The 17022-nt window shown below is 41.5% G+C and overlaps 1 pseudogene; it reads left to right on the top strand.

The window, feature by feature from the left end:
- Positions 1 to 5027: 5027 nt before the first annotated feature.
- On the top strand, positions 5028 to 6556 carry LOC139703571 (C2 domain-containing protein 2 pseudogene; annotated as a pseudogene).
- Positions 6557 to 17022: the final 10466 nt, after the last annotated feature.

Here is a 17022-nt window from a genome sequence, read left to right as displayed (position 1 = left end):
GTAAATAGTGAATGTGAGAAGTAGGTGGGAGTGGACCAGCCTGGTGAGCCCAAGATTCTTATTATGCATTACAGGGTGCTTCACCATGGTCTATTTGTCAGGATCTTTAGATGGACAATATTTAGTCATAGATAATGTTTGGAATGTATTCATATCATAGGTCTCTACAATATTTTCTCTTGGCTTTATTTATAAAGAAAATATATTGTATAACCTAACAATGCACAAAGGCAGTAGTTATCTGGGCATGCATACTCCAAGATGTTAGGAACTTTAAACAAGTTTATGTCCAGAGGAAACAAAACTTTGGGAATAAAGATAATGGTGTTTGTAAAGCTTATCATTTAAAGTTAGAGTTTCTTTCCCTTCTCTGTTCTTCTCCTCTCTACCTACCTATATTTCTTCTATCCTATTTCAGAACCACCTCTAATGGCTGAACATTGAATTGTTGGCCTTGGTTCATTTGGCTCATGGAGTAGTCTGTTAAAGAATGTATTACTGTCTTTTTCCTCCTGACATGTTCCTCTTTGTTGTTCTCAATTTATATACTCATCCACTTCTATCTTGGCAAATCCGGTGGTCTTGTTATGGTAGACATAACAAAAATGTAAAACTTAAATCCATCTAACATTTTGGGGATGACAGTACTGGAGATTGAACCAAGGCACGCTTTACCACAGAGCCATAGCCCTAGTCCTTTTTTAAAATTTCTTATTAGGATGTTGTGAAACTGCTTCCAGTCTCTAAGTTACTGAGGCTGCTCTGTAATTTGTGACCCTTCTAAACTTCCTACTCACTAGGATTATAGGCATGCACCAATATGCATGGCTCATCTAACTAATTTGCCATTGTGAAATTGTAAACTCTGTCCTGAAATCAAGCAGATTGTTTGTGCCAATTGTGAAGATAGTTTCAATTTCCACACTCATGGTGGACAAAATGGGGCTAATTCTAAAATAAATTTGTTTTATAACTGTCACCACACTTGGGTAATAAAGTTTATCCCAAAATAGACTCTGTATATGGTGCACTGTAACATCAAATAAACTATAAGCCAACATAATGGTAGGAATTCATTTGTAACCAAGCAACTAAGACTCTGCCAATCACAGCAGTGCAGCTTAGACAATCATGTGCTATGGACTAATCTGACCATACACATATAGTCAGAAATGCTGACTTCAGCCAATCAGATGATTTCTGATATGGCACTTCCTTTGCTCTGGTGGTGAGTGTAATCTGCAGAGGTGGTAGGGTTAATCGTCTTGGGTCCCAAGTACAACCTGGTTCTAGAACCTTTTTTTCTTTTTCCTTGTCTTTCTTTAGGCAAGTTTTGCTAAATTAAGTTTTCTCATTTTTCTTAAAACAATTCTCATCAAGAACCAGCATGAGAACCTGACTGCCTTCCTTCTGGCATTTGGTGGGAGTCAAAGACTATTTTCTGACCATCTTTGAGCCATCTAGGAGTAGAGAGATGCAGTTCCCAGAAACAAAGAAGAGGCTGCCTTGGGAATAACTGCTTTCCCACCACAGGTTTCAAAGTTAAACCAAAGCTTGAGAGACCTGGGGAGGGGAGGGAGAGGGTAACAACAAGTATACTACTTGATGAGACAGTCCAGGGGAAAACTGTGAGGATTTGACAGAGGAAATACAGGAATGAGGCCGAGGAAACCACATGGAATGCCAATGAAGGAGTCCCCTCTGAATGCATGTCTAATCCAGATAGAATCTTTGTGGACACAGGGAGGAGAGCACCCATAAAGTGATATTTTCTTGTTCTTTTACTCTAGGGTAGATATTGGACTTGAAGTGGTCAGAAGACAAGATCACTAGGTCTGTCTGATGGGAGAGGTAGATGTACCAAATGTAAAGGGAGAAGTATATTTGCTACTTGCTGGCTAGACTCTGCAGGATTCTGGCAAGACTGGCTGTTTCTGAGACAGAAACTTCATGTTTCAATGTAGTGTCCTGTTTTGACTATAAGCCTGGGACTGGCAGTATAATTACTGCAACCAGATCTCATTCCATCCCTGTAGGGAATCAGTGGATATTTCCTTATCTGAACATAAGCAGGTAAGCCACTGGGCCCCTAGATTTCACCCAAGGACTAGAGGAGGTGTGCCTATGCAGTGTGTAGAGAACAAAGTCAGTTTTGAAGACCTCCATGAGTGCAGCTTGTTCACAGTCAAAGCTGCAGTAACTGGATTACAGAAAACAGTCCTTTAACATCAAAGTAAATTAATAGAAACACAATAAGTATAATGTTCAAACAACAATTTGAGAAATTACTTTAAAATATTCCTTTTTTCTCAGAACTGTAAATCTCTAGTATGTATTAAACATTAGCTTTTGTGCTAGAAAATTAATTGCTTAATTCTGGAAACAATATATCACAGTTGTGGGTATTAATTTACAAGTAAAATTATGCAGTAAAAATAAAAACAATTGTAATATAAAATCCAAGTTAAGTTGGTAATAATAATGAAATAAAATAAAAACAAGGATAATATCAAAATCATCCAATAGGAATTATGTATTTTAATATTGTAACTCATTTCCCTTCATTACAGTATCATTAACATTCATTCTCATTTTAGGAAGTGATGTTTGGAGACACTGAGTGATTTACCTAATCATAGATCTGGAATGTGGAAAGTTTCACTCCAGGGACCACAGCATACGAAAAGAAATTCATGCACCTTATGAAGTTTTTCTTGATGTTGGAATTAGGTAGGTAAAGTGTTACTAGCAATGGATTATGACAGGAATATAAGAGGGTGGTGGGATGGTCTTGCTTGCAAAGTTTCAGTGGATATCTGCGTGGTTGAGTGGTTGTTGCCATGAAATGGTAGAGATTATGACAACATGAGGGAGCAGGTGGCAGCAATTTCCGGTACTGGACAAAGTTGGGGAAGAAGAGCTACAGACATAATGAAAGTGAATGAGGATGAGAAAAGCTGACATGCAAAAATGGTCAGGACTGCAGGGGTGTGCCAGCCATGTTTCCTAGACAGCTTAGCATTTTCTAATCCCCACTCACTGTGGCTGGGACAGAATTACTTTATACCTTTCTGGATGTTAGATTCACCAGTGTAATTTGTATAACTGTGGTTCTCATTAGCATGGTCCACATGTTTATGGGAAGATGGGTGGTCTGATCAGGACAACTCAGTTCAGGGAGGGGAACCTCCCTGATTAACCTCTGAGTAAACACAGAGACCTGCACCTGTTTGGAAAGTGGAGCAATATACATTAGCCCTGGAAATAATTACAATTCATTGTGTTAAAAGAATGGTTATGAATGTGACTGACTATTTAGAGAACATAGGGGGAAGTCATTGCGAATGTCTGGATCTGGATGTCTCATACTGTTAAGGTGGTGAGAAGAACAGAATGTATAGCTATGTCTGGGAAAGCTGGAAGAATTTCTTCCTGTGAGAGTTCTTTAGAAGTCAGAGTGCTTGACATTGTCAACAGCATAGTAGTCTATGAAGGGGAATTGTTTTTAGAGATAATATTGTAGAATGCCTCCCTGGACTGGGCTGGTGGTAAGAGAAGGAACAGAAACTTGTCCCCTCCTGCTTTTGACTGGTCTGTTGGCATTGTTGTCTGTAGCACTTTTCCCCTAAGGAGACTTGTTGTGCCTGTCTAGCTCTCTCCCACTCAGAATTTTCCACTTGGGTCCATGAGGACCCTGCAGTGCCTGGCTTAGGGACATATCTACTTTTACTCTGAAAAGGAGAGTGAAAGGCTCAGAAAAGGCCTGAGGTGGCTATACACTCACCCTGAGGGCCGCTCTGTTTCAGGTACAGGGAGGATCTTGATAGGCATGTGAGTAGAACTCATGCTATGTTTTCTGGTTCAGTGGTGCCTCCTGGAGCAGGACTCCCCAACAGGGAATGCATGAGGCCCATGGAACAATGCCCACTTCTCACTGTGTATGGGGCACAGCATGGAACACACTAGAGAAATGGATCCTCTCCCTGCTTTGATGATTTTCTGCTTTCCCATGTGGACAGGCTCTGAGAAGAGGAAATCTGGACTGCAAGCAGAGCAAGGCCCCAAAGGGACCAGTCCTGATCTATTCCCCTACACAGGAAATTCCAAAAATTTGAGTAGGTCACTTTTGCTGTAGGTACAGATCATGTCTGATTGCCTTTTCCCCTGGAAGTCTATGGGATAGTTAAGGACTAGAGCCAGGAGACTTGCTCCATGACCCCAGGTCATTTTAAGTTCCAAATTCTTCCAGGGAACATTACTATAGGTATGTATGTATAAATATCACTAGGCTACAAATCATAAGCAGAGTGCCCTAGTCCTGTTTTTTTTTTAACCAATTGTCAACTCATCCTTTCTGTAATTCAAGGAATGCCATATCTTGATCATAAGTAGTATTATATTTAGTATCCTGAAGAACCTCTATCCTGATTTCTCCATGGCTGTACTAATTTAAATTCTCACCAACAGTGTGTGAGTATTTCAATTCCCCCACATCCTCAACAGCATTCATTTCTTTTCTTTTCTTTTTTTTTTTTTTTTTTTGTATCCTTAATGATTGCTTTCTGACTGGGCAAGATCAATACCTTTCAAAGTTTCTGTAAAGAATGATGTTGTTAGTTTGATGGTGCTTTTCATTGAATCTCAGTAATGAATTATAAATAACAATGATATTTCAGAAATTCAATTTATAAAAGAATGAAGAAAGATACGCTAGTCAGTTGCTCCTTCTGCCAGGTCTGCTTCTGTGTACCCTTTTCCCAGGTGTGTTGGGCTTGGAGTGCAATCCCTGGCCTTGGCCACCTGGCTTCAGCCAGGTATTCCCTCCCTGCTTGTCTCATGTGGCCTCAGGCCTCATGGCTCCACACCAAGCCAGGCTTGGCCTAATCAGGCTTGGGCCTGTGGTCCTCCCTCCAGCCCCTGGCTGGCCACCAGTGGATGCCTGAGCTCACCACCCATAGGCTCTGTGTCCTGGCAAGCAGGCTTTTCTTGGAAATTGGTGCAAGGTAGGAAGGATATGCACCAACATAATGGCCCTGCTGGGCTGTTGGCTTGGTGAGATCCAGTGGTGCATGTTGATGTTGATCTTTGTTGTGGCCTTGGTCATGATTGGCCTGAACCAGATGTGGTGTGTGATGGCCAGCCTGTGACCCCCATCCTGGCAGTTGGCAGAGCCTGAAGAGTGCTGGGAGTCCTACACATTGCTTTCTTGGATCCTGATGCTGAACAGCTATAAGAGCCAGTGGCAGGTAGCCTAAGTGATGGCCCTGAACCAGGAGGCCAAAAGGAAAGGGAGGCCCCCTGCAGATCTCCCCATGGTTGCAGCTTCAGAAGCTGGCAGTTGGAGAAGTCTTCAGTGTGGTCCAGTCAGCCCAGGAGAAGGTGGTTGCCTGTCCCATGGTAGGCAAGACCCTTCAGTTTGGGGTGCAGGCCCTGGGTTGTGGGCTCAGGACACCAGCTGTATGACATACAGCTGTCCCTGGTTCATCTACGGCTGGAGCTACACATGAAAGAAGACAGAGAAGTCATCCATATTAGGTGGTCCTGAATCCATGTGCCAAAAGTGACATTAAGATCCAGCTGAGAGCAACAGAGGAGGGCCAGGTGGATGAGACAAATGCAGTATCTGAAACCCTTAAGGATATTTTGAACCACTTTGTGGGTTCTATCTTTCTGTCATGGTTCTGAGCACCAAGCCTACAGACATAAAGTAAGCTCAGAATCTACAGCGCACTTCATCTACTGCTCAGGAATCCTGTCCTCCTAAACCTCCACGGGCTCATGAACTAAAGCCACTGGTGAAGAACATCCACACCTGGCTGCTAAATGACCCTGGTACTTTGGGCAGTGTTAACCCTGTATGCATTGCCCAGATGAATGATACTGTTCAGCAGTTCACCATCACCCTAGCCAAGAGGAAGAGTTCACCTTTGAGTGGAACACAAAGTACAAGGATTTACACCTGCAGATTACAGAGGGCTGGCAGTCCTCAGAAGGTCTACTGGCCCTGACCAGTGTCCTCTGAACTTGTTCAAGAAGCAGTCTTCCAGGCTGTAGATCTTCTTTATGATCAGTGGGCCCACCCTCAGTAGCTCAGAACTGGGCTCTATCACTGCAGAGTTTTCTTACATAGAGCCCAGTGAATTGAAATCCTGACAAATCCCTTCCCTGTTGCTGCTGCCAAGATAGAAAAGGACTGCACAGTGATGCCATGGGGGACCATGGTCACTACTTTCACTACCGTGAAGACCAAGCCTTACTATGATGAGGGGAAGGTGTCCTGGCTGAGGTCTGAGTCTCCCTGAAGGCATCCATCAAGGTGAAAGTCATTAAGAAAGACATCTCCATCCAGGCCATCTCGTGCCATGGTGTACCTCTTCTTCAGAGATGGAACTGCTGGGGTTGAATCACTTTGATCAGGCACTGAAGTTGCCGTTCAGCAGCTCACTGAATCTTCAAAGCTGAAACTCAGGTCATCACAGAAGAATACTATCATTGTTTAAGGAGCTCCAATACCTTGCTCTCTCAGGACCACAACACTGCCCTCATGCAGGACTAGGAAGAGCCTACCAGGATGCCCCATCTGGCTGCCCAGAGGCAGCTGTGGCCTCTGCCCCACTGGTGGAAGTTGATCCAGCTTCTCTGGAGCCCCAGTAGAAGGTAGTAGACACCTGAGACTTGGATAAGAATCCTCTGGTGGCAGCATGAGGTGGCCCAGCCCCACTTAAGCTTGGTGGGAATGAGCTGTCTGAGAGCTCTCTGAGCATCTCAGAGCTAGGCACTGCCAAGAATTCTAAAGGAGAAACTTTAAGGAGGGGTGCAAGGCTGTTTTTCCACCATTAGCACCAGCAGAAATATCCCGTCATGAGCCAGTCATACAATGACCTCATGTTCCTGTAGCAACATGAGGGCACCCAGAAGAAGGGGGTGACCCTCACTTAGCTGCTGAACAAGAAGCTACTGTCCAGAAACTGAGGCAGGAGCACCATGAATGCCATGTAGGCTGTCTGCCTCCTTCTTTGCAGCTGGAGTTCAGGCATCTGGGACAGCACTCTTACCAGGACAGAGAAGGAATTCTGGCCACTGCCACATGCCCACTCCTCCAGCGTGATTTTCCCCAACAATCTAGTCTTTATAAGGGAAAGAACAATCTGAGTCTCCAGCTGGAAGCTTCCTCCAAAGAGAACTTACAAAGCCCAATTTGCCACCAGAATCCCAGTTGGACCTGCAGCCCCTACCTAAGCATTGAGGTAACTGTTAGGAGAAGAATTCCTTGTAAGAGAAATACCACGCTCAGCAGGGCCTAGGAGGGACAACTGGGGATTTCATTTTACCTACACAGCTCTCTAGCAGGACATGTTTGGGGCCCATGTCTGGACCATGTCATGGGGAGGTGTGTCCCTCTGGGCTGTCACTATGAATAGAATGGATGTTCACCTCTCCTATTAGTTTGCTTCTTAGAATTAAAAAGTACACCTGGCCCTGAGGGCAGAGATATGGAACACAGACAGGGTTTTGTTTGTTTCTTTGTTTTCAGAGGGGGGGGTGATTTAACCTTTATTTTATTTATTTGTTTGTATGGTGGTGAGGATCAAACCCAGGACCTCACCTGTCCTAGGCAAGTGCTTTACCACTGAGCCATAACCCCAGCCCCAACACACAGGATTTTTGGTAAAGAAATTATGACATCAGTTGAAATGTTTTGGCAAATATAGGAAGACATTTGCCTTTGCCCATAGCCATAGAACTTGAAAATGTATGCAAGCACTAAGTATGTCCTGTGCATATTATACTGAATATTTTTCCATATTACTCTGAGCCTACTTTCCAGTGGAGATAACATAAATCCTGATGTGGTTCTTATGCCAGTGGAACAGTTGATGTGCAGATTTCCTTTCCATCTGGTGCACGTACTAGAGTAGAGCAGGAACCTGACTCAGGAAGTTGTGAGCAATAAGTGGTAGTGCATAGAACATGGTAACCCCCCCTCCACATACACACTTGGTTTTGGTAAATATTGCCTATAGCCAAAACAAAGTACTTGTGTAAGGGTAAAAGAAATTGAAGTTAAAGCATAAAAGTTAAAGGGTAAAAGACCGGGTGTTGTAAAAGTTTCTAAGCTGCAAGGTCTGAGTTAAAATGTAAAGGAGGTATTGTTAGGTTTCTATATTACCTGCAAAACCTGAAATCCCTGTAGCTGTTAGGACAATACTGGAATTGCCCAGTAAACATTTCCCCTGGCTGTTTGGTTATTTAATAATTCAGGGCTCTGTGTAACTGATCACATAGTCCTCTAGGCCCTAAAACCAATCAGTTTGAATGTGTACCCCATTTAGAAATGACCTATCACTCCAGCCTGACCTGTTCCCACCAATGAATGAACTAATCATGTTTAGGAGTTGTTGTTTGATTTTCCTGTGGTGTATAATGATTTGTTAAAGGAGACTGTGATGTATTAAAACCCCCGCCCTCCCCAAAAAAGTGTACTTAAGCAGTGTTCAGCCCCTGCTCAGGGCTCTGGGCTGTTTTCCCTTCTTGAGTGGGCACAGAGCCCCAGCATGCTGGTTCAATAAATCCCCTTCTGCCAATTGCATGAGTGGTCACTTGGTGATCTCTTTCTCTGATGCTTCGCCTGACCCTTACATTTGGTGCATTGGCCGGGAAGTGCGCATCGCCAGGCAAAGAGGCTCCAACAGACTGCTTTAGGGGGTAAGTAAGTAAGGCGCCTCTTCTCCTTCTTCTTCTCCTTGTTCTTCCTTCGTGATTGCTCAGGTTCAGTTTCTGGCTCAGTGGAGAGCGTGAGCTCCCAGAGAGCTCCCAGAGAGTGTGAGCTCTCAGAGCTTTTTTGTTCAGGTTCGGTTTCTCGGTTTGGGTTGGCAGAGTGGCTGCCAGTGGAGAGTGTGAACTCCCCCTGGTGGTGGTGGGCAGACGTGTCCTTTAAGCCACAGGCCACGTCCTTGCCAGAGACGCCTGGCAAGGACTCGGGGAGGGGCAGATGGACCCTCATTCGGGGAGAAGGGATTTTGCTGCCAACCCATCAGGTCTTGCCGGCTACTTTTCTTCTCAGGTTGAGTTCACTGTCTGCCTTTAATCTTTGCTTCTAAACTTGTGTTAAATGTTTACTGTGTGTCCGCGTTTGTGTCACGTTTGTATTGTCCTGTCCCTGTCTTTGTTTGAGTAACTCCCAGTATGGGACAAAGCCATTCCACGCCTCTGTCCCTGACCCTTGATCATTGGGCAGATGTCCACTCAAGGGCCCAGAATCTTTCTTTTTCAGTGAAACACCAGACCTGGCAGACACTCTGCACATCAGAATGGCCCACCTTTGGAGTTGAATGGCCCCCAGGAGGGCCCTTCCACCTCCCTCTAATCTGCAAAGTCAGAGATAATGTCTTTCAGCCAGGGCCACGTGGCCATCCAGACCAGAAGCCATATATTTTAACCTGGCTGGACCTCTGTGAATTTCCTCCCATATCGGTGAAGCCTTTCCTGGTCCCTGTCTCCACTCTGACCCCTTACCCCAAGATCCTATCACTCAATCCTTCTGCTCCTCCCCATTTTCCCTCCATTCTCCCTGAGTCACAAGATTGTAGATCTTGGGGTTGTGAACGAACGGGTGCTGCATGATGATCTTTGTGTGTCTTTTTGTCTGTGTCTCTGTTAAGTGTGATGGCATTGTTTTACTTTGGACCGATGCAGAGTCCCAAATTCCAAATGGCCTTAGATGTGTGGAAGTAACTTTAGCTAAATTTTAACCTAATGCTTCTCCTGTGAGGGACCAAAAGTCAATAGAACCACCAGCTTTTCTGTTCTCACCTTTTACACCTCTCTTACCTGTGTTTTAAAGAACTTTGATAAACTTTACCCCCCTTTGTTAAGCGAGATTAGGGAAGCAGTGTTTTCTTTTCTTCCCATAGTTGGCTTGAGCACGCCCACTGCAGAGGGAAATGCCTGGGGTCTAAAAACTTTGATATCTCGCTTAAACTTTTCTCAAACAACTGCAAGCAGAAGATGAACTTTTTGGGAAGCTGACTACTGAAAAGTTAGGAGATGTGAGAAATGCCTAGTGCCTGGGGTCAAACCTAACCAGAGGAACTAATCCTGGAAGTAAAAGGTGGAACTAAGGGGCTCCCAGCAGTTGCCAAAGCCATTTTGCTTTGGGGAGTTCCCTCCTTCCTTACCTGCACTTTAGGGATTACCCCACCTCTGTTTACTTAACTAAGGGGACAATAAATACAGTAATGTGTTGATATTATAGATTGTTTCTTGGGGATGATCTTGGCTAAATGTGTATCTAAAAGATAATTTTTTTATTGTAACAATTTGGTATCTGAATGGGTTTCTAAAGCATTGCACTATCTTGCAGTTAAAAGTTGGGTTTAAGCAATTGTTTAGTTTGATTTCAGATAGTTCATGCTAGAAAACTTAAATATTTAGGATAAAAAAATTAGAAAGTTTCAATTTTGAACTGGGTAGCCTGAGAAAATTTCACTAGGTATTCCAGTGCATTAACTTGGGCAAGGATAATAAATTATGATATGATATATGTTCCCCTCAGTGTGTAAGACTCAGAAAAAAAAAGGGGTGCTAAATTAAAACATTGGTCTGGCATACTGAAATGACATTAATTAGCAACAGTCTTAAAAATTTTTAAAGCTTGATTTTGGATATACATGGTAGAACTTAATACTACTTTAGGAACTTCAAAACAAAGGAAGCAGCTTAATGATCCTGAGGGAATTTCCTCTGATGGTGACCTTTATATTATCAGAAAAAGATCCTATTTTCAGTTTTGTGTGAGCAAGTGTTTCTAATGTAAAGAGATATAAAGATATAAAATTTTGAGAATTGCATCTTAAACCTGAAAATTATGACTTATAGCTAAAATGCCTTAGGCATGAGGTTTCTGCTCAGAATTCCAGTTTTCCCAGTTCCTTCCAGACCTCAGCCAGGACTTAAGCTGATATGCAAATAGAAAAAGCCTAGAGCACTCAGCAAGAGACAGATTTCAGGCCCAAGGAAAAAAAAAAAAAAGGTTAAAGTGTCTTTTTTACCTGAACTCAAACTAGACCCCAACCAAGAAGTAAATTATATGGTATTTACTAATTACTGGCCAGTCATCTTTTTTTTAGGACTCTTGCTTTTTCTTAGATTCTGTATTTTTTTGAGCTAATGATTTTGGTCCTACAAACCTAGGTTAATGTTTTTCTGATCAGTGGAGTTTTTGAAACGTTGCAATGGAGATTTCACCTGAAAAAGCTACAAGGGTGTTACACCTGTGTTATGTGTTGTATATCGGTATGTCTGTGTGTGTGTATGTCCATATGTCCTGCAGTGATATGACAATTGACAGATGAGGAGCACTCATAAAAAGTTTTAAAAATGGGTCCAAATATCTTTGATTCACATGATTCAAATGGTTCAATTTAAATTGGGTAAACAGATAAAAATAAAGAGGTCTTAAATTAAGCTTATAAGTTTTTCTAGGTGTTCAAAAATTCCCTAATAAAATGTTGATGTCTATAAAATAATCTGCCTAAATTCAGAAATTTACAGATATTGTTTCAAAATGTGAACAGAAGGAAGTTAACAGATGGAAAATAGAAACTAGAAGGTTCTAGGTATGGATTTAATAGAGGGAAAATGTGTTTCTGGATAAGAGAGTCTATGTGATTAAGTAGTTAAGAGGGTTTAAATAAGTTATAAAGAAGATCTGTGTAAGTTAGTTATGTGTATAAGTTTTTGAGCAAGTAATCTTAAAGAAAATTAAAAATTATACAACTATGGTTAAACAACAGCTGTTATTTTTCAATATTGTAACGTTGTTTCTTTAAAAGCTAAACTTGGTCAATATAAAAACATCAATGTAATTATCGTGCTATTAATGTGTTCATATCTTCCAGGTATACAAGTCTGTAAGGTAAAAGCTTCAAAAGAACATTATGTCAAGCTGGTGTTCTAAAGTTGTATGGTAATTTTAGGCTTAGAAGAAAAAACATGTTGGAGATTTGTTTATATCATTTGTGTTCTATAACTGGACTTGTTATCATTAAGATATGTACAGTTCTATGTTACTTTTTACACTGAGATACAATTTAAATGTATTTTTAAGTTAATGAGAGCCTAATCTGTGTGAAGGTTTTATTGCAAAACACAAAAGTACATTACTACTTTTCTACAAGAGGTTAAAAGCTTTCAGCCTTTCTTTAATTCATGTTTTAGGTGTGATATTATGTTGTGTTATCTAATGTTCATGTAAACTTGAACAACAATTTATGTAAACTTTGTAAAATGATCAGCTTCAGAACTATAGTACTTGAGATTTATAAAGAGCCCTGCCTTACTTGAGATAAGGCTCTGTCCCATCTCACTACATGTGAAAATGACTATGAAAGAAGTAAGCCAGATTTCAGTACAGTTAAAGTTGTGTCCAAAAGTCGGTTTTTGCCAAGATTACTGGGATCTCAAATAGGGAATTATGATGTATAACCCTGCCAGAATTCAAGGTAGCTATTATGTACCCTAGTTAGTTTTGTTTTGTAGTTTGCTTATAGATGGTTTAAGGATTGCCTGTTAATGTTTTAAAGAGGTATTGCTTTAAGAACACAACCTGGGTGAACATAAGATAAGGAGTTATCACCTACAGGATAGAGAGATAGACATTAAAGCCCAGTGCTCTTAATATAAGGCTGTTAACTTATTTGCTGGATGTTTAAGATTAAGTTTTAAAATTAAAAATTTGGCTCTTGCCCTCTGAGTCAGTCTGAATCAGGGAATAGGGGACTTCTCCAAAGGGCTCTGCAACTCTATGCCACATAACCTCCTGAGCAGTGAGATTAATGAGACCAGTGGAGGACAGAAAGCCAATTGGTGCATTTGCTGTGAAGAGGAGGGTCATCAGAAAGGGGAGACATCCCTGATGCTTCCGAGGGAAGCCACATGGTCAAGCAAGGCCTAGACCCATCCTGGTACAAATGGCACTAGCAGAACTGAAAAGCTGCTGTAAGTTCCCCGAGGACTCCCAGGGAAACTCAGCTGACTGTTGACAATAGATAAGAACAAAAGTCAGTTTGACTTGCTTCATCTTAAACACTTAGCAAAGATAGTTAAAGCCAAAGCACAGTTGTTCCTGGACATTTTAAATAATAATAGCTAAATGTAACTTCCAAAAATAAGTAAACTGGAGGCTACAAAAGAGATTCTCATACAGGGATGCCTGATAACTATTAAAAGGAATTGCCAGAGTAGTTTTAGCTTAAGGTTAAGGCCTTTATTCCTAACCTACCGAGGTAGGCTTGGTGTTTGCTAGCATGGTTATCTAGCCCTAAGTAACAGAATTAAAGGTTTCTCTATTAGACATAGGTCATACTAGTAAAAAGGATTTTACAAGATCAGATGACATTAAATTATTAGACTATATCTTAAGGGAAAGTACATCTATAAACCTAAAAATGTTAGTTGTTGTGTTTACATCCCTGACATTTCTGGCAAGGTGACAAATATCCTTAAAGATTTACATGCTTAGATAGAAGCCATGTCCTCAGCAACTTTGTCATGGAAACAATATCTTAGCTCCTAGTTCCTGGTACTGCCTGATGGAAAACATTGTTAGTTTCTGTCTTGGCCATTATACTCATTGGCATATTCCTGTCCTGTGACATTTATTGCTGCATCAATATAGTTCCAGTAAATTAATGAATTCTTGTTTCTCTTATAGACCACCTATCCCTCGAATGGCCCTCCAGCCTAATACTTCTCAATTGGACTTTTATCATGGACCACTCGATAGACCCGATTATTAAAGGGGGACTCCAAACTGCTTGCCCCACACCGTCCCTTTTCAGCCTGAAGAAGCCAGAAAGATTCTCTTCGTCCCCCCCCTTTCCTTACAGCAGTAAGGAGTTCCCAAATTAGAGGGGGGAATGAAGCCAGATTTAAAGTTAGGTAGTCAGTGTAGTTAGATAAATTGGGGTCTAATACCGAGTGAAATCTAAAATGGAGGTCATGCTGAAAATGATTCCAGGGAACGCAAAACAACTCATGAAATGTGAAACCCATCAATAATCTTGATGCATTACTTTTAAGATTAAAAGTTGTCAGAAAAAGAAGTGGGGAATGTAAGGGTAAAAGAAATTGAAGTTAAAGCGTAAAAGTTAAAGGGTAAAAGACCGGGTGTTGTAAAAGTTTCTAAGCTGCAAGGTCTGAGTTAAAATGTAGAGGAGGTATTGTTAGGTTTCTATATTACCTGCAAAACCTGAAATCCCTGTAGCTGTTAGGACAATACTGGAATTGCCCAGTAAACATTTCCCCTGGCTGTTTGGTTATTTAATAATTCAGGGCTCTGTGTAACTGATCACGTAGTCCTCTAGGCCCTAAAACCAATCAGTTTGAATGTGTACCCCATTTAGAAATGACCTATCACTCCAGCCTGCCCTGTACCCTCCAATGAATGAACTAATCATGTTTAGGAGTTGTTGTTTGATTTTCCCGTGGTGTATAATGATTTGTTAAAGGAGACTGTGATGTATGTAAAACCCCTGCCCTCCGAAAAAAAGTGTACTTAAGCAGTGCTAAGCGCCTGCTCGGGGCTCTGGGCTGTTTTCCCTTCTTGAGTGGGCACGGAGCCCCAGCATGCTGGTTCAATAAATCCCCTTCTGCCAATTGCATGAGTGGTCACTTGGTGGTCTCTTTCTCTGACGCTTCGCCTGACCTCTCCTGTCCTAGATACAAGGGAATTTATAGTAGTCCTTTCCAACAAAAGTAACAATCTCTTTTCTTTTAAAAATATGTTCCCAGCATTTGGCCTCACTTGGAGATTTTTTTAATGGTATTATTTTATAAAATATGATGCCTATGTCAAAACTTATTGTTTAATTTCTGCCCATGGGTTTATTAATTTTTTTCAGGATAAAGAGTTTTGGTACCTTTTATATATTTTTTTTTTATTTTTATAGTACATAGAATTTCTAGTTCAAGAGAAAGAACATGAGAACTCAAAGATATTGAGAAATTATTCTAATAAAATTTGGCTTGTGTTTTAGATATTTCCCCAAATTCCCAAGATACTGAAAACACTGCTTCCATGAATTATAAAAATACCCTGGGCTCTGTAATATGTCCCACATCTCTGTTAATTAACCACAGTGGACATTGTGAATGGAGGGAACTGTTATCATTATTAGTCTACCCAGAGCTCCAGCATGAATATTGTAGGTTTCCACTGTGTGTATAGAACTAAAATTTATGGGATTGATATTTGATTACTTTTAAACTTTGGTGAGTGAGTTTGTGCTATGCCACAAAATTCAATATTATAACTATATGAACTATTCAGCAATAAGTAGGTAGAAAACAATTAGATATGAAGATAAAGAATAAAGGGGGCCAAGTGGATACAAAAGCGAATTTAAAACTTAGCTTACAAACCAAAAATAAACCAATGGTCATTTCCCCTAATCCCTCCCAATCAAAATGGCTAGATATTAGATCTGAGCCCAGCTGATCACCCACTTATTACAAGCAATATTTAATCCTGAAAAATACTAGAAACAGAAAGGAAATTGAACAGTCCTCTGACAATTTCTTTATTGTGATGAGATTTTGCAAAGAAGAAAGATACTATGAATAAAAAAGAGTACCTGGGAGATTCTAGACAGAAGAAAACTTGAGACATAGAATTTTGTAGGTCAATTACCCCAAAGCCAGGAATGTGATTGAAATTTGAGTTTTCTTATCTAAACAGACTCAGTTTTTGTTGTTGTTTTGGGTGTTTGAGATTGAACTCAGGGGCACTTAACCACTAAGCCACATCCCTAGCTCTATTTTGTATTTTATTTAGAGGCAGGGTCTCACTGAATTGTTTAGTGCCTTGCTATTGCTGAGGCTGGCTTTGAACTCATGATCCTCCTGCCTCAGCCTCCTGAACCGCTGATGTTACAGGTGTGTGCTCACTAGGGAGCCCAGGCAGGAGGGAGTGGCTGTCATTCACAGTTGTCTCCTTGAATCTGCTAGCAGAGGGGTAGCCTCGTGGATATCTGCTCTCACTGTTGCAATGAAGTATTGCGCCACAAGGTCCTGGATTGGAATGGCTTCCTAATAGTGTCCCTTTCTACAGTGTAGGCACCAAGCGTGCACTGCACACTCTCCTCAGACACTTCTCAAGCCCCATTTGGCATGCTCAGATTGATGTCAGTGGGATTCCTGGTAATCTTGAAGGATCATAGGAGAGCCTACACTTTGGTCTACAAATAGTATGGTTATTACTATGTGATGGATGTGCCAGGCACTACCAAACCAAAACCAAACCATGCAAGCCCAAACCACTCACCAAACTAATGCAAGTAGCAGGCTTCATGTTAGGGAGAATCCTTCAATGTACTCTTTCTAATCTAGTATGAGCAGCACCAACTACTTCACTCTCAATGTCATTAAAAGCTTCAAGGTATGTGCACAAGAGCATCAGCTATTTGGTTCTTTGAAAGTCTGATGTTTCAATGATGGCTGTTTGACTTGATATAATTCCATTAGCTAGACCCAGTTCACACAGCAACTGCTTTCCTCCTAGAGATAAACTGATGAGATCAAGTACAGGTTTCAGTGCCTGAATGCAGGTGTAGGAGCCGAGGTGAGCAGATATGAGACAAATACTGACACTCCTTAAGAAACTGTCCCTTGGGAAAGGTGGCAGGATCAGCAGGGAATATAGCAGAGCTGGAGGGGAATGTGGGCTTCAATGTGGTCCCTGCAAAGGACACTTCCTTCATTCCTTCTACATTGTTTTTCTTCTGTAATTAACAAATGACCATGAACAGGCAGCTTTAAAAAAATCAGCAATGTATTTCCTCATAGTTCAGAGGCCAGAGGTATGAAGTCCAGGTGTTGGCAGGGTTGAGCTCCTACTGGAGGCTCTGGAAGAGAACCCTTCCTTGTCCCCAGCTAGATTCTGGCATTGTTGGCTTGGGGCTGTGTGACATTGTTCTCTGTCTCTGTCTCAACATCGTCTTCTCCTTTGTGTCTAAGTTGTCT

Source organism: Marmota flaviventris, chromosome Y (genome assembly GCF_047511675.1).
Source record: "Marmota flaviventris isolate mMarFla1 chromosome Y, mMarFla1.hap1, whole genome shotgun sequence".
In the NCBI taxonomy this organism is placed as follows: Eukaryota; Metazoa; Chordata; class Mammalia; order Rodentia; family Sciuridae; genus Marmota; species Marmota flaviventris.
This window is presented reverse-complemented; position numbering and strand designations above follow the sequence as displayed.